General features: G+C 37.1%; 1 protein-coding gene across 6 annotated transcripts in view; it reads right to left on the bottom strand.

The window, feature by feature from the left end:
• Positions 1 to 22,421, bottom strand: part of LOC138709421 (uncharacterized) — a 68,222-nt gene that overhangs the window by 12,006 nt on the left and 33,795 nt on the right. Inside the window, exon 1 of one of the 6 annotated variants that reach the window (XM_069840176.1) lies at positions 415 to 436. The exons of the other annotated variants lie outside the window; for them this stretch is intronic. The gene's annotated coding sequence lies outside the window, so the exon portion shown is untranslated. Of the gene's footprint in view, positions 1 to 414; positions 437 to 22,421 lie in introns of those variants that run through there. 6 annotated transcript variants of the gene reach the window in all.

Below are 22,421 nucleotides of genomic sequence, written 5' to 3' on the forward strand. Positions count from 1 at the left end.
TACAACGAACTTAATTTATATTCAAATTTTCATCGAAATCCGTTCAGCCATTATCGCGTGAAAAGGTAACATACAGACAGACAGACAGACAGACAGACAGACAGACATACAAACAAAAATTTCAAAAAAGCGATTTTCGGTTTCAGGGTGGTTAATTATATATGTTAGGACCAATTATTTTTGGAAAATCGAAAATTACCAGAAAAATTTCAGCTACAGATTTATTATTAGTATAGATATAGATTAAAAGTAGTGTACGAAAGATTCAACATGGAGTACAAAAAATATTCACATAGTATAATCAAAATTTGTTTTTACAATATACTTGCGAGGTAAAACTTGGAAAGCAGTACCTTTGGAGCTATCTTTAACATATCATAACTGATGTGCTACTTGTTAAAACATTTCACTCACTTATCCACCGTGACATCCCGAGTTAACGTTTAAATCTTTCAACATCCTTTGTCTTCCCGTACATTTTAAAAATTGTGATGGATAAAGAAGCTCTCAAGGACAAAGAATGACGGCTGTAAGATTTCAGTAATAAGTTCGTACAGTTATCAATATATATATTTTTTTTTTCATCCAGGAGAATTGACTTACTTTCTTATCCGCTAGTGCTGTCACGATTACCACATTGGCATGGCATATCATGGCGTTCCTCAACAAAAACATTTATCTTATCATAACTATGTATACACATGCATAGCCACATGATACACAAGTATAACCTCCATACCTTCATTTCTTTGCTTTTGTGTCAGGTTTATCTTTGCAATTTATATTTCCCAGATAAATCTACGTTCGCTTGAATCTATGATAGGCCTATAATTACAGTATGTATAATTATGTAAGGTATATACAAGCGCTCAAATCTATACTAATAATAAATCTGTAGCCGAAATTTTTCTGGTAATTTTCGATTTCCCAAAAAATAATTGGTCCTAACATATATAATTAACCACCCTGAAACCGAAAGTCGTTTTTTTTTTTTTTGAAATTTTTGTTTGTATGTTTGTCTGTTTGTTATCTTTTCACGCGATAATGAATGAACGGATTTCGATGAAAATTGGAATATAAATTAAGTTCGTTGTAACTTATATTTTAGGCTATATGGCATTCAAAATACATTATTTAAAAGGGGGATTATAAGGGGGCCTGAATTAAATAAATCGAAATATCTCGCTTATTATTGATTTTTGTGAAAAATGTTACATAACAAAAGTTTCTTTGAAAATAATTTTCGATAAGTTGTATTCCTTGAAAAATTTTGATAGGACTGATATTTAATGAGATAAATGAGTTTTAAAATTAAAATAACTGCCATCTAAGGCCGTGTAATGAATTAAAAAACAAACGACTTCGTCTATAAGGGGCCTTGGACAGCAACAATCGAAAGCTATGAAAGATAGCCTACAGACAATGTTTCTGTGTTTGTATGAAGTAATATCGGAAGCTAAATTAACCGATTTGTATAATTAATTATTATTTCACCATTGGAAAGTGTAGTTTCTCTAGATGGACATAATAGTATAATGTTATTACAGTAACTTCGGATATAATATAATATAATATAATATAATATAATATAATATAATATAATATAATATAATATGAATGATATGATATGATATGATATGATATGATATAATATAATATAACATAATATAATATAATATAATCTATACTAATAATAAATCTGTAGCCGAAATTTTTCTGGTAATTTTCGATTTTCCAAATATAATTAGTCCTAACATATATAATTAACCACCCTGTAACCGAAAATCGCTTTTTTTTAATTTTTGTTTGTATGTCTGTTTGTTACCTTTTCACGCGATAATGAATGAACGGATTTCGATGAAAATTAGAATATAAATTAAGTTCGTTGTAACTTAGATTTTAGGCTATATGGCATTCAAAATACATTATTTAAAAGGGGGGTTATAAGGGGGACTGAATTAAATAAATCGAAATATCTCGCTTATTATTGATTTTTGTGAAAAATGTTACATAACGAAAGTTTCTTTGAAAATAATTTTCGATAAGTTTTATTCCTTGAAAAATTTTGATAGGACTGATATTTAATGAGATAAATGAGTTTTAAAATTAAAATAACTGCCATCTAAGGCGGTGTATTGAAATAAAAAACAAATGACTAAGTCTATAAGGGGCCTTGGACACAACAATCGAAAGCTATGAAACATAGCCTACAGAGAATGTTTCTGTGTTTGTATGAAGTAATATCGGAAGCTGAATTAACCGATTTGTATAATTAATTATTATTTCACCATTGGAAAGTGTAGTTTCTCTAGATGGACATAATGCTATAATGTTATTACAGTAACATCTGATATACCGGTAATATAATGTAATATAATATAATATGTAATATTATATAATATATTTTAAGTTATTTGAAGGGTTCAGAACCATAGTGGGCCAAACGCCATTTACTGAATACGTAGAAAAGAAGAGTTAAAATTAAGTTATTACCATAATTCAATGGAAACATATAGCAAGTAAAATAAAGTATAGACATTAAATCTAAATGATGTCAATGTTCATTAAACTATGGTTGCATGTAATAACAATTAAGAAACATGTTAAAGGAATTGTCATTGCACCAAATGAGTGCTCTCTGGACCGAAATGATCGCATTTTAATTATTTAAACACAATTTAAATTAAGTAACATATTACACCATTTATCCTTCTATCAAACACGAATGCTTCCTGGACCAAATGTCCTATTTTAATTATGTAATTACTTTATATTTATTTCTAACGGGTGCAGCGGAGCGCACGGGTACGGCTAGTCAGAAATATATTATTAAGAAAGATCGCATCTTCATTCAGGAAATTTAATTACAACATCGAATACAGAATACAAAACGTTCTAAACATAGGCGGAGAGAAAACAGTTTACCTCCTCCCCCCGTTATAGCTTGACCGAGGTTCAGTACAGTATATCGGATATGATCATTTAATGAAGGTATTTTCGAAGGGAGCATGTTTCTTACAGTGTTACATCCATATCGACGATGTTTCGGACCGAATTTAAAGAGGATATTTTCGGGAGGGCATGTTTCTTACAGTGTTACATCCATATCGACGATGTTTCGGACCGAATTTAAAGAGGATATTTTCGGGAGGGCATGTTTCTTACAGTGTTACATCCATATCCACGATGTTTCGGATCGAATTTAATGAAGATATTTTCGGGAGGGCATGTTTCTTACAGTGTTACATCCATATCCACGATGTTTCGGACCGAATTTAATGAAGATATTTTCGGGAGGGCATGTTTCTTACAGTGCTACATCCATATCCACGATGTTTCGGACCGAATTTAATGAAGATATTTTCGGGAGGGCATGTTTCTTACAGTGTTACATCCATATCCACGATGTTTCGGACCGAATTTAATGAAGATATTTTCGGGAGGGCATGTTTCTTACAATGTTACATCCATATCCACGATGTTTCGGACCGAATTTAATGAAGATATTTTCGGGAGGGCATGTTTCTTACAGTGCTACATCCATATCCACGATGTTTCGGACCGAATTTAATGAAGATATTTTCGGGAGGGCATGTTTCTTACAGTGTTACATCCATATCCACGATGTTTCGGACCGAATTTAATGAAGGTATTTTCGGGAGGGCATGTTTCTTACAGTGTTACATCCATATCCACGATGTTTCGGACCGAATTTAATGAAGGTATTTTCGGGAGGGCATGTTTCTTATAGTGTTACATCCATATCCACGATGTTTCGGACCGAATTTAATGAAGATATTTTCGGGAGGGCATGTTTCTTACAGTGTTACATCCATATCCACGATGTTTCGGATCGAATTTAATGAAGATATTTTCGGGAGGGCATGTTTCTTACAGTGTTACATCCATATCCACGATGTTTCGGATCGAATTTAATGAAGGTATTTTCGGGAGGGCATGTTTCTTACAGTGTTACATCCATATCCACGATGTTTCGGATCGGATTTAATGAAGGTATTTTCGGGAGGGCATGTTTCTTACAGTGTTACATCCATATCCACGATGTTTCGGATCGGATTTAATGAAGGTATTTTCGGGAGGGCATGTTTCTTACAGTGTTACATCCATATCCACGATGTTTCGGATCGGATTTAATGAAGGTATTTTCGGGAGGGCATGTTTCTTACAGTGTTACATCCATATTTACGATGTTTCGGACCGAATTTAATGAAGGTATTTTCGGGAGGGCATGTTTCTTACAGTGTTACATCCATATCCACGATGTTTCGGATCGAATTTAATGAAGGTATTTTCGGGAGGGCATGTTTCTTACAGTGTTACATCCATATCCACGATGTTTCGGACCGAATTTAATGAAGGTATTTTCGGGAGGGTATGTTTCTTACAGTGTTACATCCATATCCACGATGTTTCGGACCGAATTTAATGACGATATTTTCGGGAGGGCATGTTTCTTACAGTGTTACATCCATATCCACGATGTTTCGGACCGAATTTAATGAAGGTATTTTCGGGAGGGCATGTTTCTTACAGTGTTACATCCATATCCACGATGTTTCGGACCGAATTTAATGAAGATATTTTCGGGAGGGCATGTTTCTTACAGTGCTACATCCATATCCACGATGTTTCGGACCGAATTTAATGAAGATATTTTCGGGAAGGCATGTTTCTTACAGTGCTACATCCATATCCACGATGTTTCGGACGGAATAGGGCTGTAACTATAGATCTACTCTAAATTTTATTATAATAGGGTATAATTTAAAACAATCTCTCTTTTTTTCTCTCTCCTACAGAAACACATATACATCAATAAAACTACATAACAGTGCTAACAGAATTTTTTTTATATCAAGCTTTCCTGAAGATATCATATGAAATGTAAACTCTAATTATTATTTTATTTAATCTCGTCTTTAAGTTTACACATTATACCGGGATCACTTTTCTTTTTTTCTGCATTGTTGTGCAGTATGTTATTCATATTTCTCCAAGGGCGGCCTGAACACCTGCAGACTTCAAAGACATGAGTACAGGCTGTTGCAAAATAAACTTTACAGTGCTTCCATTCCTCATGAGCAGGGAAAGGATTTATATGTAAATACATATTTACTTATAAAGCTAATATAATTTATATTTTGCATTATCTTTATGTTTCACAATGTGTAGGGTTGAAAAATCCTACTTTTATTTTCCATATTTTTCCATATTTTAGAGTTTAGTACATATTTTCGTTAATTTCCATATATTTTCCATATTTCATATAAAACAGTCCATATTATATTAGGTTTAACAATAAAACAAAACAAAATTCCATTAACTTTTAAAAATACATTTCAACAATAGAGATTTAAACACATGTTCAGTAATCCCTTTAACATCAGAGTTATTTGAAAATTAGCAGTCCTATCAACAATGGGAAAGTAAGTTACAAAACTGTATTAATTTAATTTAAAATTTTTAACAGACTTCAGTTGTGCAGCTCAACAGTTAAATGCCAGTCAGAGTACACATAGGTTCAGTTTTGTAAATCATACTATAAAGACGGTAAATATGCCAAAAGTACGTCATTCAGTCAATTTAAAATCAAAACTAACAAGTTACATTTCAGAATTTAAAGAAGATGGTTTATCAACTGACAATAAAATATTATTTTGTAATTTGTGTCAGTGTGCAGTATCATCTACACAAAAGTTCCTGGTGCAACAACACATTACAACTAGTAAACATCAGGCCAACAAACAACTAAATTCCAAGCAGAGACAATTGTTTTTAACACAACCAACAACATCGAATGTAAGATCTGAGTTTAACATCGACCTGTGCCGTTCTCTCATCTCTGCTGATATTCCTCTCTACAAACTAAAGAATAAGGTCTTCAGGGAATTCCTTGAAAAATATACTCAACATACAATCCCGGATGAGTCAACACTTAGGAAGACGATGAGACAATACAGAAGATAAGAGATGAAATTAAAGATAGTTCAATTTGGGTTTCCATTGATGAGACTCCCGACAAAGAAGGTAGACTTGTTGGTAATGTAGTTATCGGTTTGTTAAGTGAACAATATTCTGAACGAATTCTTTTACATTGTGATGTTCTAGAAAAGTGCAATAACAAAACTATAGTTAAACTGTTCAACGAAGCTATGGGTATCCTGTGGCCAAAGGGTATTATGTACGATAATGTGTTATTCTTTATTAGCGATGCTGCCCCTTATATGGTCAAAGCTGGACAAGCATTATCTGTTGTATATCCTAAATTGACTCATTTTACTTGTGTGGCGCATGCATTTCATCGTGTGGCAGAAGTGGTCAGAGACAATTTCCCTAAAGTAGATTTGTTGATTTCATCAGTGAAAAAAGTATTTCTCAAAGCTCCCAGTAGAGTTAACGTGTTGAAAGAAATGTACCCTGAAATTCCATTGCCACCAAAGCCAATTTTAACTAGATGGGGTACATGGCTAGAAGCAGTTGAATATTATGCCGAACATATAGACTCTATTAACAATGTTCTCCTTGCATTGGACTCTGAAGATGCAGTCTCAATTGATACTGCGAAAACAGTTACCTGTGACATAAGTGTGAAGAATGACTTAGCTCACATTCAGCATACATTTTCATGCATCATAAAAACGCTCAAAAGTCTCCAAAATAGGCACCTTTCACTATCTGAAAGTTTTGAAATTATAAATAGTACTGTGGAACAACTGAATCGTGGTAGAGGTAAAGTTGCAGATGCAGTAAGAGCTAAGGTGGACACTGTACTTTCAAAAAACCCTGGATATGAAGAACTACAAAAGGTTGTTGCTGTGATGAGTGGTGAATCAACAGTGAAGATTAACTTGGACTTATCCCCAGCAGACATTGTGAAATTGAATTATGTACCAGTTACTTCTTGTGACGTCGAACGCTCTTTTAGTCAGTATAAATCTATCCTCAGAGACAATAGAAGAAGATTCACTTTTCAGCACTTGAAAGAAATGTTTGTAACCTATTGTTATGGTAACAGACAATAAAAATTGTGTTTTGTTGAAACTACATTGGAAGATAAGGTACGTCCATTATATTTTTTGTTTAGTTTGATTAAAATGTACCAATATTTAACGTACATAGTCATTTTTTTATAATTTTAAGTCCATATTTAATTCCATATTTTGGTAAAAATCCATATTTAATTCCATATTTTGGTAAAAATAACTACATATATATTTACATATTTCATATATTTTTAGTCCATATAAATCCGTTCCCTGCTCATGAGGTATAGAAATTCTTATACATTCAGAAATTTAAAATAAATATTATAGTCCAGACACATGATCTGAAGATATTAATTCATCAATTTAAGCACAGAAACTTAATCATAAACAAAAGCAAAAAAGATATTTCGAATTCAATATTTTCTAACGTTAATAAAACAAACACAGAGTTCAGAGAAGTTTGAAGGGGCAGTGCCCCCTCATGCGCTCCCCCCCACAACTCCGCCTGCGGCTCTAAGCAAATCCTCAATACACAACTGAATCATAATACACACACATTATTTGATTCCACACTACCTAACACAAACGCAACTCCTTCAATAAATCTTGTCTGCTACTTTTTTCTCTCTGCGTGTCGGCGGTTAAACTTGTAAACAGATAAATCTTGCACGGGGTCTTCGCTTGATTGTGCAGTAATACTTGTTGAAATCAACATTTACACCCCACGTGACTACATTGTTGGAGATGTTTAAATTAGTAGTAGTATTAGTAGTATTTATTTATTTAACCTGGTAGAGATAAGGCCGTCAGGCCTTCTCTGCCCCTCTACCAGGGGATTACAACTATAACATAAACAATAAAATTACAATTAATATTAAATTTGCAATTACAATTACAATAAAAATTAAAGTACGACAAGAATACCTGATTAATGAAAGCTAGACATTTTATCATAGAAGTTAAGAACAAAGAATATTTTTGTATTTACTGAATTACAAATTAAACCTACAATAACAAAATTCTATAGTGATGAAATTACCGGATATTGAAATATTTTGTGATAGATTAAGAGAAATATTTACAAGAAACCATGTCTGAACGAGTCTCAATTACTGACCAAGTGCCTAGTAAGTTTGCGTTTGAATTCAATTTTATTTCGACAGTCCCTGATGCTAGCAGGTAACGAATTCCAGAGTCTTGGCAGGGCTATTGTGAAAGAGGATGAGTATGAGGAGGTGCGATGGGATGGTATTGTTAGTATTGTTTCATGGCGAGAGCGTGTGTTCAGATTGTGGAGGGAAGAAAGGTAAGTGAAGCGAGACGACAGGTACGAAGGAATAGAAGAGTTCAAGATTTCGAAGAGAAGGAGAAGTGAATGTAAATTTCTTTTCTTATCTAGTTTAAGCCAACCTATTGCTTCCAGGGATGGGGTAATATGATCATATTTACGAACATTGCTTACAAAAGTACACACAAATTATGAGCACGCTGAAGTTACGTTTTGTTGTCGCTGGAAAGGTCAGTCAGTAAAATGTCAGCATAGTCAAAATAGGGAAATACAAGGGTCTGCACAAGGGACTTTTTTAAGCAAGAGGGAAGATGAAACATTTATCCTTTTTAGCACATGGATAATAGAATATACTTTTCTGCAGGTTTCTGTGATTTGCATGTCCCAGTTGAGATTATTATCCATGTGAATGGCAAGATTTTTTACCGAAGAACTGAAAGGGATATGCACTGTACTTACTTTAACGGGAGAAATGTCGAGATGCTTTACAGCGTCGGTTTGCCGTTTGTGTCCTAATATGATTGCTTACGTTCATTGTTGCGTCTGATCAGCGACGACTCTATTTGTGATGACCGATTAGGATGCTCGTTTCTCGGTTTACTGTAAAACAGCAAGTGTTTATTTGATTCTTATGTACTCACTAACTCTCTGGCCGACAAGTGCAAAGAAGGCTTGCGGATAATTTTCCAGGTGTCAAAGTTCTCAGCCATTCTACATTCCACAGTCTTTGTTAGAGGATTCAGAAAGTTTGTTGCGTACAACACAAAAGCACAGAAAGAGACGAACTATTTTCATCCAGGAAATTCTTAAATATATAATACTTTGTGCATAACGTTTTTAAATAAGGTTAGAATATGTATTTTGTTGTAACTTTTAATCCTTAAATTCGCAAAGTTAGGCCAGCGAATAGGGATTATAAAGAATGGACACAGCGAATTTCCCTGTGTTTTGTTTCTCTGTGCGCCAGCGGATAGTTCCACTTTCAAGCGCTAGAGGTAGTGTAATCGAGCATACGCTAAGTGAATAATTGAGAATAAAATTAAGGCACAGGATCCAAACATCGCCTACCTTATTGCATAATCCAGTAACGCTTTGCTTCAAATAAATTCAAGTTAACAGCTTTTCCTTATTTCTCAGTGACAAACTAGTTGTAATAATAATATTTTATATTTCAGATATAATACATTATATTATGAAATAATATAATACATTATAAAATTAAGTATCGAATTCGTTTAATATTTGTATAATAATATAATATAGGTATATGGTTTTACTTCTCGTAAGAGTTTTGTTTTTTCCATTTTCAGCGCTATCAGATCATTACATATTTTAATTGTTGTTGGGCTCAACGTCTCAACTCTCATTATAAAGGAACTCTAGAGTCTAGACATTGCAGTTAATGAAGGATTTATTATTTTATGGATCCAATTAATTTTATTTGAGTACATAATGTACCTAGATGTATTAATTGTATGTGTTATATTTCCGCTGTGTCGACTGCTAGCTGGTGTGATGTCAGCGCCAACTCTAGGGAGAAAGCAGAATCTGACGCTTTAGCTGGCTTGAAGGTCATTGAAATCAGTCCGGCTACATCAAAGGTACCGACGCGGAGTGTCCATTCTTTATAATCTTCTCTATTCGCTGGTTAGGCTATCTATATATAGAATTTGAACTAGTAATGAAAATTACAAGGAAACGGCTGAACGGATTTTAATAAATGACCCCTCATTTTGAAGCTTAGATCCCGAAGTTTTTCAGAAAAATAGTAACTTTCAGTGAACCGTTAGTTTTCCTACATAATTATCATATTTTCCAAAATCCATCTTTCGTCAGTTTTGAGGACTAATTGCATCATTTCAGAATAAAACAAAACACACACTAGCCTAGAATAAACAATAGGCTATTACACGCAGGCCATGACATGCAGGATTGCTGGGTTATTAAAAACTTCAACGCTTACTAAAAATAATTTACAGGTCTGATTCTGCGGTGTTGAATTTTCTGAGTACAGCTGTGTATTGGATATTAAAATCTACAAAACTTGAGATGGTTTGATGACATTATTACCATTATAAATTAAATATTATTGTAATTAATGCCATGATGCGACTATTTTTCATTAATTATACGTATTAATGCTATATTGATGATATGAACGTGAAACTTTTGGAGTTATATAAGTAGATATATAGAGTATATGAAATTAGATCTTCATTTCTGCAATTTACTGAATGGCGGCTATGTAGTATATAACTACAAAACTTACGTAAGATAATAATATTATTAAAAATGAAATATTTTTATAGTTATAAATCAAGTGGGGTTGGGTCTTTTTCATATACTTAATGGCGGTGTGGTGTAGATATTTATATGCGTAATTTTCTTCAGTATTGGCTCGAGAGAGCGCAAAAATTACAGTTCCTAAGGAAAAACCAAAAGGTATTACTTACTGATAAAATAAGAGACCTAGAAAATTGTGTGGTCTCCCGATCATTTCAGCAAGATCTCTTAGCAGGATGAATTGATTTTACCCTCTACATTTCAAGCTCTCCATGCAGCAGGTATACCAAGATGCTATGTTTATTGTTCGAAAGCGTAGCAAACGTGACATTTTTTTAACTTTCGCGTACAATTCACAATGACTGAATTAGTTCCACATGAAAAACCCACTGATCGTTCTGACATTGTTATTTGCGTTTTCGCGTTGAAACTCAAAAACTGAAGGTGGATAATTTCAAGAAAAAGTATTTGGCATAAAAACATTCAGAGGGAGTATGTTTCATTATTACGAAAGAAAATAACTTTCAAAATATCTGGATTCTTTATTGAAAATAAATCTGAAAAATGTTTATTTGAACGTCTAATTTACTTAGTTTGCAGCATTTGCTGCACAATTCACTAGTATGCTATAATTTTAGTAGTACAATATAAAAAAATTTGTAGGAAAATTAGAATTTCACAATACTATAATATTGTACGACATAATATAAAATATGGACATTGCGATAGTTGTTTTCTTTACAGTCCGACACGGTTTAATAAACCAGTGTGAGAAATGAAGTTTTACCAATTTAAGGGTTAATGTAATATATAAAATATAGTTGGCCATGACAATATGCTTCTCAGTCCTTAATGTGCCTCTACATTAATTGTTTTCAAGAAGTATTGCCTTTTATTTGTATTCATTTATGTTCATGTTGTAAGAAATAGTGATCTGTGATCATGTTCATGTTAGTGTTGCGTTCTCTTAAATATTGTATTGACATCTGGTCATTTTATTCATTCGTGTGTGTTTAATGATTTTCGTTAGCAACGCTTTTCCTATCTTCCTACGTTGAACAGGAAGTTATTCTTTTGACTTTATATGTTGCAGTACATTCATTCAATTTAAATGGCATAATTAATTGTGAACTGTGATTGTGGACGTGTTTCGTGAATTTAAACTATTAAGTAGGTTAATAAAATATTGACATTTTCATTGTCCAAGAGTTTATTGATATTCGTTAGCAACACGTTGCTATATGTTTGTTTTATTCAACCTCATTCATATCTTCGTTCATGAATGCCAGTGAGTCCATTAAATGCCTACTCTGCGATAATCGTAGAACTTCTGGAGAATATAGTTTAATTTTATGTGCAGAGTGTAAGTGCTGGTTCCACGGCAGCTGTGTCTATCTATGCAGTGATGAAGTAAGAGTCCTCGGTGAGTCTAATTCCCCCTGGCTCTGTCCATCTTGCTCATCAAAAGGTGGAACACATAATATCTCAGCCCCTAATTATGTCGAATTAGTCTCGTGCCCAATTTGCACTGGCAGTGATGCTAAATGTTACAAAGGCTTGAAAGGACTGCGAATACACTGGGCTAGGGCTCATCCCAATGAACTTCCTGACGATCTTCTGCTAAATTCAGAAAATACTTCTTTTGAGTTTTTCCACCAAAAGATTGGTAATTGTAAACTCAATATAAGAGTTTTACGAAGAATTCCCAAAGGAGCTAGAAGCTTTGCGGCAGAAAAATTGACTCAACTTATTGGTAAATGTATTTCCAAAAATAGTGAAGAATGTTGGCAAGAGCTTCTGCTTTTTGCATATATCGCCCTTCGGATACCTGTTCGATCAAAGAAGAAATCTGACAAATCTTTAGTGTCTAAAATCAAAGAGAACATTAATGATTTTACACTGGAAGTTCCTCCCCGTAAGAATAAGTCTACACTTTCTAGGTCACGCATTGTTGAAGCTAAAGTGGCAGACGGTGATATAAAGGGAGCTGTTCGTATTCTATCTTCTGATTCAGGAGTAGCTCGTGCTTCACGAGTTATACAAGAGGCTTTAGTACAAAAACACTCTCCACCATCACGGCCCTTGGCATTTCCAGTTCCTCCTACCACCGATGAAGTATGTTTGTCAGTATCTCAAGATATGGTTTTGCAAGGAATAAAAAACTTCCCTAATGGCTCTGCATCTGGTATTGATGGGATTCGCCCCCAACATTTAAAAGATCTCACATCCAAATCTGCTGGAGATTCTGGAAGGCGACTCCTAAATGCTATTACTAGATTATGTAATCTAATGATGGCTGGTAAAGTTAATCCTGAAATCTGTCCTCTTTTATATGGAGCATCTTTAATTGCCATTGAAAAGAAAAATGGTGGGATACGTCCAATCGCAGTTGGAAATACCTTTCGCAGATTATCGGCTAAGTTAGCTTGCACTTCTGTTAAGGAGAAAGTTGGTCAACATTTGCGCCCTCAGCAGCTTGGTATTGGCACCGCTAAAGGTTGTGAAGCCATCATTCACTCGGTACGTTCATTTCTAAATCAAAACGAAGGCAGTCAAAATGTTCTTCTTAAGATCGATTTTAGAAACGCATTTAATTGCCTTGAAAGAGACACAATGCTTGAACTTGTTAAGAGCAAGATCCCTCAACTCTATGCATTCTTGTGGCAAGCGTATAGAAACCCATCTAACCTGTATTACAATTCTGACATTTCATCGCAGACTGGAGTCCAACAAGGTGATCCGATAGGTCCACTGCTATTCAGTCTAACCCTGAATTCTGTCATTACCCATCTGAATAGTACCTTGAACCTCTTTTACCTGGATGACGGTACTTTGGGAGGGGATCCAGATATGGTCCTTTCCGATCTTGAAAAACTTATAGATTCCTGCACATCCATAGGGTTAGAGATTAATCCCGATAAATGCGAATTATACTTCTGCTCTACACAAGACGATACTGTAGTGTCCGCATTCAATAATATAGCTCCAGGGATTAAGATAGTATCTCGATCTAATTTGACTCTACTTGGTTCTCCCATTTTTCTTCCCGCTGTAGAGTCAAGTATGCGTGAAAAGCTTGAAATTATGAAGCAACTGTTTGATGGTCTACAGTCTCTTTCCACACATACAGCGTACTCTCTCTTAAAGAACTGTTATTTAATTCCTAAATTAACATATTTTCTTCGCACCACCCCATTATGGCTTTTTCCATCACTACTTCAAGAGACTGATGATCTACTGAGAAACTGTCTGGAATCGATTCTCAATATACGTCTTGAAGATAACAATTGGATTTTAGCCACTCTGCCTATTGCCTTTGGAAGTCTTGGAATCCGGAATATGAGTGATGTTTGTCTGCCTGCTTTCTTGGCTTCCGCATATGGAGTCCTTGATTTCGTCAAGTCCATTCTCTCAATTAACGGTGATGAAATCGGGATCTGTTATGTGAATGAGGCTTTGGATAAATGGTTCAGCATTACAGGAAACAACAACCTCCCAGCTTCTCGTGATATTCAGAAACAATGGGACCACATCCATGCCTCTGATATCTATCAGGCTCTACTAGCGTCTTCATCGTCTGAGATCGATCAAGCTAGATACCATGCAATATGACAGAAGGAATCAGGGTCTTGGCTTAAGTCAATACCATCTTCCAATATTGGCACATTAATGGACAATATGTCCTTTAAAATTGAAGTCGCCTTAAGACTCGGGTGCAAGATCTTTTTTCCACATAAATGTCTTTATGGAGCCACTGTTGATCCCTATGGTCACCATGGCTTAAGTTGCCCCAAAAATACCGGGAGATTTTCCAGGCACTTTCAATTAAATGACATCATTAAAAGGGCACTTGTCTCTGCTGATTTTCCATCAATCCTGGAACCTATTGGAATCTGCCGTTCTGATGGAAAAAGACCAGATGGGTTGACCTTGATACCTTGGTCTCATGGAAAATCTCTGCTATGGGATGCCACTTGTGTCGACACTTTAGCACCATCGCATTTGCCTGTTACCTCCAAAGTTGCTGGCTCTGCTGCAACGTCCGCAGTGAGCATCAAAAGGAATAAGTATCGGGATCTCCAGGACAGATACTTGTTCTCTGTTTTTGCTGTTGAGACGTTGGGACCTTGGTGCTCAGAGGCTAAAATGCTGGTTTCAGACATCGGGAAAAAGTTGCAAGCGCTCAATGGAGATTCCAGGTCGACTGACTTCTTTACACAAAGAATCGCTATTGCTATCCAGCGTGGGAATGCTGCCAGTGTTATGGGGACATTTCCTCAAACACTGGCTTTGGAGGAAATATTTTATTTTAAAAATTCAAAATATTGGCCTACTACCGGAATCAACTGCGCTTGTTGACACAACAAGACTTGAAGAGTCTTGAAGGAATTCTGTTGGAAGACGTTCAGGAATCTTTGCACATTGTAATCAAACCCTCAAGGCTTTGCAGAATGAGATCATTATACATCTCGCGACCGATTGACAAGAAGAAGATTGTGTTCTTCACAAACAAGACAGCAGCTCTGCCTGTGGACGATGAGTTCCAGAAACTCTGGCGTTCTGTGGTAGTTGAGAGCACGGATAACCTGAAGATAGAGGAATATCTGGAGAAACAGGGAATCCGCTCCATGGAAGATCATAGACCCAAGAAGGCGACACTCCACAAGCGTAAGAAACCGAACCAGCGCCAGAAGCAGCTCAAGAAGCCGCGAGACAACGAGCACTTGGCTGACACCCTGCAAACGTACGATGACAAGTGAAGATCGGAGAAGTGAGATTGGGATTGATTATTTCTTGTGACGTTGATAGAGGAGACTGATGCTGTTGAGTGAACACGAAGACCGGTAGACAATGCGTGTGCATTGTGTGCGACTGAAACGATGACGAAAAAAAAGTGTATCATGTAATTCCTACTGTATATTTCGCTTATTTTTTTAAAAGCTAAATTTACACAATTTAAAATTACAAAAAAAAAATATATATATGTTGTAATGTATCATATCCCAATTCAAGTTATTGTTAAAATACAGCATGTAAATTGATTCCTCATTACTCATCCTAGGTACTTGATAAACAGTGAAGCACATACCAAAAAAAAAAAAAAAAAGTAATATAATCAGTGGCGGTGTCCAAGAGATTCTTCTGCGGCTATCTTTCGGAATGCAAGACGGTATCCGATAGTAATGTCATTAATTTCAGGGGTTATTCTTTGAGATATTTCAAACAAAATAGTTAAATACAATTTTGTTCCTTCTTGCTTTCTTTCTGAGATAAAAATTGCTTTATATGAAACATTTTATAGCATGTTTTGGGAAAGCCACTGATCTAGCTTCCAATATGTTGAGTAACTTTAAGAAAGAAATGAATTATAATAATAAATCATCGAAAGAATTTTAGTTTTGCCCTTTAAACGTGCAGATTTTTGATCTGAAAAAATGTAACTTTCCGTTCTAAAAAAAATTAAAATGTTACATTTGTTCGGATCAAATTTCTGGAATTTAAAGGACAAAACTAAAATTCTTTCTATCATTTATTATCATAATACGTTGCTCTCTTAAACTGACTGGGCACATTGGGAATTAAATTAATGTCCTTCTTAAACATTTTGTTTGAAATATCTCAAAGAATAAGCCCCTGAAATTAATGATATTACTTAAGGTTCACCCTATATAATATATATTATGTATATTATTTCATACACAGTATAAAATAAAATTGTTATAAGACTTACACAATGTCTTTTAAGGAACCCGGAGGTTCATTGCGCGTTTAGGATCTGTAGGTATACAGTACCAGAAGGCCGTAGTTACTATTGTTGAGTTTCTGTTTCCATTGTATATTGTAGATGGCTTATGTACATATAACTGATTTTCTATTTTCATTTATGTTTATGATACTGGTGATTGAGGCGTTGATGAACCATGGTAGGTATTGAAGCAGTAATTAGGAGAGGGAGAGACCGATTTATTAGCGAAGTGATATCTCCATATTTTTATTACATGTATTCGCGGGGATGTTCTGGCGACTTCGTTAGAATTAGCTTCCTCACACAGGTGTTTCGTCACTTGTCAGCATCGGACAGATTTAGGGCCACCTTGAGCGGGGTTTCGTATAGACTCGATGAAGCATAAAAGCCGGAGTCGGACTAGACCCGTGGGAAAGATACTGCCAAGCTTGGGTTTTCCAAAGAACGGGTATTCTTGTGAGATATGCAAAATAATTAGATGTTATGGGAAATCCAAAGTTTAAATTTAGAGATGACATATTTCGCGCCCAATAAGAAGAGATCTTGGTCCAGCTTATGAGGTCACTTTGGACCAATAGGGAATAGATTTTAGGCCAGTTAGTGACGTAGTTTTTAACCAATAGAATAGGTAGTTTTAGCGTAGGATAGGTTTTTATAAATAAGGGTGACGGGGAGCGGAGATAAGGACTACTATTCCGCTTCGGAGCGGAGATCATCAAAACAACTTTACTTCGTGTCGGCGGCCCTACATACAGGGCAGAATAACTACTTCGTTTGGTGTCGACAGGACTACTATTTCGCTTCGTGTCATAGTGTACTGGACAGAATATTGAATTTGTAGTATCGGATAGAGCTTATTCAGAGCCGCCATAGAGTCGATACAGAAGTGCGACCAACGATTGAATTATAAGTCAGCCGGAAATACATATTCTAGGGTTTACCAAGTGGATACGGCAATAAACTTATAGTTTTGAAGTTTACGCTGCCTTTTATTTAAGTAGCCGGCTTGGTATTATTCCCGACATCAACCTGCACCACAACCGTACCTCGGCTACCCTGAGTGAATCTCACGCAACAACGATTCCACCCACAAATGGCGCTTCCCAACGTGGGGCAACAATAACGATTCCACCCACAAATGGCACCCAACGTGGGGCTCGAAGGAAGACAGCTGTTCCAGTGACCGGCCCCGGGTGCGAACACAGCACCAAACAACGAGGAGGACCGGACGGAGCAGTTCAGCCCTGCATAGCCGAGGAACGACGCTGGAAGGCGGGAACAGAACCAAGCCATCGCGACATCACGACAACACTAGAGAAGACAACACGGGGACCACCAGAGAAGGCGACTCGGAGAGGCTGTGGCAAGTATGAATAGAAGACGTATAAATGTGTATATATGTATATGATGTTTTGGGGGAATAATTATAAAGTGTATATGTTTCAATTTCTGGTGTGATATTTCGGGTGTATATATATATATGCATTTTTTTTTTGTGTGTGATATTTTGGGGGAAAGAGTGAAATAAATGTATTGCGTAATTTGTTGGAAGTGAGTCGAGTGCAAATACAGGCCTAGTTAGATTATTATTGGGAAAGCAAGCGTCGGATAGATGACAGAGTAGCGTATAGATGATACTACGTAGCCATAGGAGTAAAGTAGTTAGGAAAATACGAGAAAGACGAGGAAATAGAAACAAGGGAACCATGGAGCAAAGGAAGGACGAGGAAATTATGGAAATTAGGGAGGAGGTCGAGAATAACGCAGGACAAGAAATAGAGGGAGAGCGAACGGTGGAAAAGCAACAGAGTAGAGACAGTGGCAAAGGGGAAATGACGCTAGAACAGTTATGGGAGCAGATGAGACAATTCATGGAAAATAAATTAGACAACAATTCAAGGGAAAGTAGAGAACAAATGAAACAAATGGAAACTAAATTAGAGAATAACTCAAGGGAAAGTAGAGAGCAGATTCTGAGGGAAAGTAAAGAACAAATAAAACAAATGGAAACTAAATTAGAGAATAACTCAAGGGAAAGTAGAGAGCAGATTCTGAGGGAAGGTAGAGAACAAATAAAACAAATGGAAACTAAATTAGAAAATAACTCGAGGGAAAGTAGAGAACAAATAAAGCAAATGGAAAATAAATTAGACAACAATTCAAGGGAAAGTAGAGAACAAATAAAACAAATGGAAAATAGATTGGGGGAAAGTTCGAGAGAGATTAGAGATCATATTGCAAAATTAGCGGAAAGAGGAAACAAGATGGAGGACAAAATAGAGAAGCTAGAGGGGAAATTAACCGAGAATGGGATCGGAATGGAGAACCAATTGAAGATAGCTATGGATAGGATGTCAGAAAGTATGAAGGATTTAGAAGTTAGAGTTAGAGATAGCGCTACCAGAGAGAATAGCGATCTAAAATCAGCTGTGGAGGAAACGATAGTGGAAAAGGTTCGGGAAATTCAGAATTCGGTGGAAGAGAAAATAGGTGAGATGGATCAGGAAGTGGACGGTCTCAAGCGAGCCATAAAGAATAAAGAAAGGGCGGATAACGAATGTTTGGAAGAATTAAGAAGTAAACTAAACTCAATAAACGACGTACTAAATGGGGGTAGTCCCGCAAATTTAAGCGGACATAGCAGCTCGGACCGTGCAGATTCTAGACAAGAGGGCACAAGTGAGAGCCCGGCATCAGGTAGCAACATAAATGTAAGACATGTTAACAATAGTGTTGGTGAGGAATGTCAGACCTCACGGGATGATGTGCGTAGTGAGTTGATAAATGTAAACGACAAGGCATATTTAGGCCGTCCCCAGTACCCCACTCACATTTTGAATGAGATTGGTTACCCTATTTTTGATGAGGTTGAATTTTCAAACCCGCATAACTACATAAGCGAGCTAGAAACGTACTTTAGAGTAAGAGGGGTGCCGGATGACTTAAAAATGACTGTCGTACGAAAGAGCCTAAAGAGCCGACCACTCAACTGGGCACTAGTGGCCCTAGGGGATAATGTCACTTATGAGGAATTCAGAGAAAAATTTTCGGAGAGATACTGGGGACAAAGACAACAACAAAGAATTAGGAAGGAAATTAATCAGAGCAGGTTTGACGCGGGAAGAGGCGTCTCTATGATAGACTATTTTCTTGAACTTGTTAAGAAAGGGAAAAGCCTCAATCCGCCAATACCGGATTCAGAGCTGATCCAAACTGTGATTTCGCAGTATCCCGAGAACATAAGATATAATCTGATCGTAGCAGGGCCCCGAGACTTCGGGGAAACAATAGATTTATTGACTGCGCTGGATGGTTCGGACGCCACGCACTATGAATGTAGTGGACAGGCAGATTATGAACAGGGCAAAGGAAAGGGTTCAAGCCCCACCGACCAGAAAGCGGGGAAGGGGGCAAGTACAGCCTTTTCATCCCCAAGGAAAGGAGCCCAAAATCAGAGTAGCTGGGGTTGTGATAGGAGCCCCAACAATGCATATAGTCGATACCATAATGGTCAGAACGGAGGGAATAGTCCCAACAGGGAAAGAAGGATTGACCCGCCCTTTGGGGGCCCTTACAATAATATTAGGTACAACCAGAGTAGTCATAACAGGATGAGAAACGATAGAGGAGGTGTTGGTCCCGTGCGTAGGGTTAACCACATACGATGGTACACGGGAAGACAAGAGAACGGAAATAGTAGGCTTAGAATCCAACCACATTGGCTTCGAAACAGAAATTACCGACAGGGATTCTGGCAGCCTAATTTTAGCAGGGGACCGCAACATCGAGGTGATTGGAGGAGTCAGGAGCAGGAGAGAGATAGGCGAGACGTCCTACAAGAAATGGCCTCACAAGGGTGCCATAGGCCACCTACACAGTGTAACGTGGGACAAAGTAGGAATAGAGACATGAACGGACGTCAGCAAAGTCCGGTGAGAACGAGTATGGGCCGGGAGCCTATAAATAGTAGAAATAGAGACGAGATAGCAGTGGAACCGACTGCATCGCACTCGGGAAACTGCTAGACAGAAGTCTCAAGGGTTCGGAGATTTCTGTAGCTAAGTGCAATAGGTCACTATCAAAAGAATCCACCAACGCGGTAAGCGTAAAGAGATAGAGCGAGATTACTAACCCAGAGTTAGAAAATAATGGGACTTATGTATTGCCTTATATAGATGCTAAAATATTTGGGATTAAGTGTTGTGTGTTGTTGGACTCGGGCTCCACAAATAATGTATGCAGCTTGGAATTTTTTCAAAAGGTTAGGGATTCAGGAATAAAACTGCAAACGTTACCGATATGTTCACTGTACTGTGCAGGCGCCCTAAGTAAGAAGAAGGAAAAGGTAAAATATCAAGTATGGTTCGAGTTAGAGTGCGGAGACGTGAAATTAAATGCTATTTTTCTTGTGATACAAAGGTTGACTACCGACATCATTATTGGAGTAGAAAGCTTCTATGAATGGCACGCGCTATTAGATTTCAGGGAAAACAGACTAGGGGTTACGGCAGGTAACGGCAGTGTAGGCCATGTCCCATTCAGTAGGGATAGCGCTAGATCGGAGTTAGATGAGAGAACCGCGGGAGAGATAGAATTACAGGAAGAGTTATTTTTTGTAGAGCACCTCAAAATTTGTAAGAATGTAATTATAGAGGTTAATCCGTGGGAAGGTAACGGGGTAACTAGGGAAGTGTGTCAAGTAGGCTGCGGATAATGCGAGTTGTGTATCGGCGAATTAGTCCAGGCGAGACAAATAGGACGTAATCTCATTAGCGGTAGGGCCAGATATTGTAATGAGATTTCGCTTGGCGATCTTAGGCAGGTAGTCGCGTCTAACAATAGGAAGACAGATACTTTCGAAATAGTAAGAGATAAAGTTAACCAGGCACACGGCCTGAGTGAGAGTGAAAGAAAACGCTTAATGGATGTTGTAGGTAGCCATTTAAATGTCTTTTCAGACGCGCCGGGTCTGTGTAGAGTGTATACACACCAAATTAAGGTGGTAGGAATGGAGGAATTTCGGCATAAATGTAGACCCATCCCCCTATCTTTAAGGGATCAGGCAGACGAAGTCATAAATGATATGTTAAAAGACGGAGTTATAGAAGTATCGGACTCGCCTTACGTAAATGCATTGTGCTGGGTTAGGAAGCCCAACGGAAGCTTAAGAGTAACGATCGATGCCCGACACGTTAACTCGTTTTCAGTTAAAGATAATTTCAGGACGGAGTCAGTGGACACTTTGTTAGGCCGTATCAGTGACTGTTCTATATTCACTAGTTTGGACTTGACCAGTTCGTATTGGCAGATTCCGCTTGACGAGGACTCGAGAAAATTCACAGCGTTCCTACATAACGGGAAAGTTTATCAGTATACCCGATGCCCATTCGGCATCGCGAGTTCTGGATCTGCGCTACTAAGGGCACTTGACATAATTTTTGGTGATTCGACGAAAGGTTTTCTGGCACAGTACATTGACGATTTTCTTATATATGGCAATAATGTGGATAGGCATATTAGGGATATTGATTTTGTACTTACTAAATTGAGAGAGGCTGGTATGACAGTCAAGCTGGGGAAAACAGCATTTTTTAAAGTTGAGACAGTTTTCCTGGGTTACGTAATTTCGTCTGACGGAATTAGACCGGACCAAGAGAGAATTCAGAGCATTGCGAGGATCCCGCCGCCGCGGAACCGGAAACAGGTTCGTAGATATCTAGGTATCCTACAATACCAGAATCGGTTTCTCGTCAATTATGCTAAGCATGTAGCCCCACTCAGAGCATTGTTGAAGAAGGATACACCCTTCAGGTGGGGGTCGGGAGAGCAGGAAGCATTCGATCGAACGAAACTGCTTTTCGCCGACTCAATTCTGTTGGAAAGGCCTAACGACAGCCTACCTTTTCAGATTTATACTGATGCGTCTTCATATGGATATGGAGCAATTCTATGTCAGACAGATGAAGATAATAAGCGACATGTGATTGCCACAGCTTCTAGGGGACTGTCGCGTACCGAAAGCAACGCATCAATCACGGAACTTGAGATTTCTGCTGTGTACTTCGCACTACAGAAGTTCCGTCAGTATATCTTCAAT

The sequence above is a fragment of the Periplaneta americana genome, chromosome 11, assembly GCF_040183065.1.
Source record: "Periplaneta americana isolate PAMFEO1 chromosome 11, P.americana_PAMFEO1_priV1, whole genome shotgun sequence".
NCBI lineage: Eukaryota > Metazoa > Arthropoda > Insecta > Blattodea > Blattidae > Periplaneta > Periplaneta americana.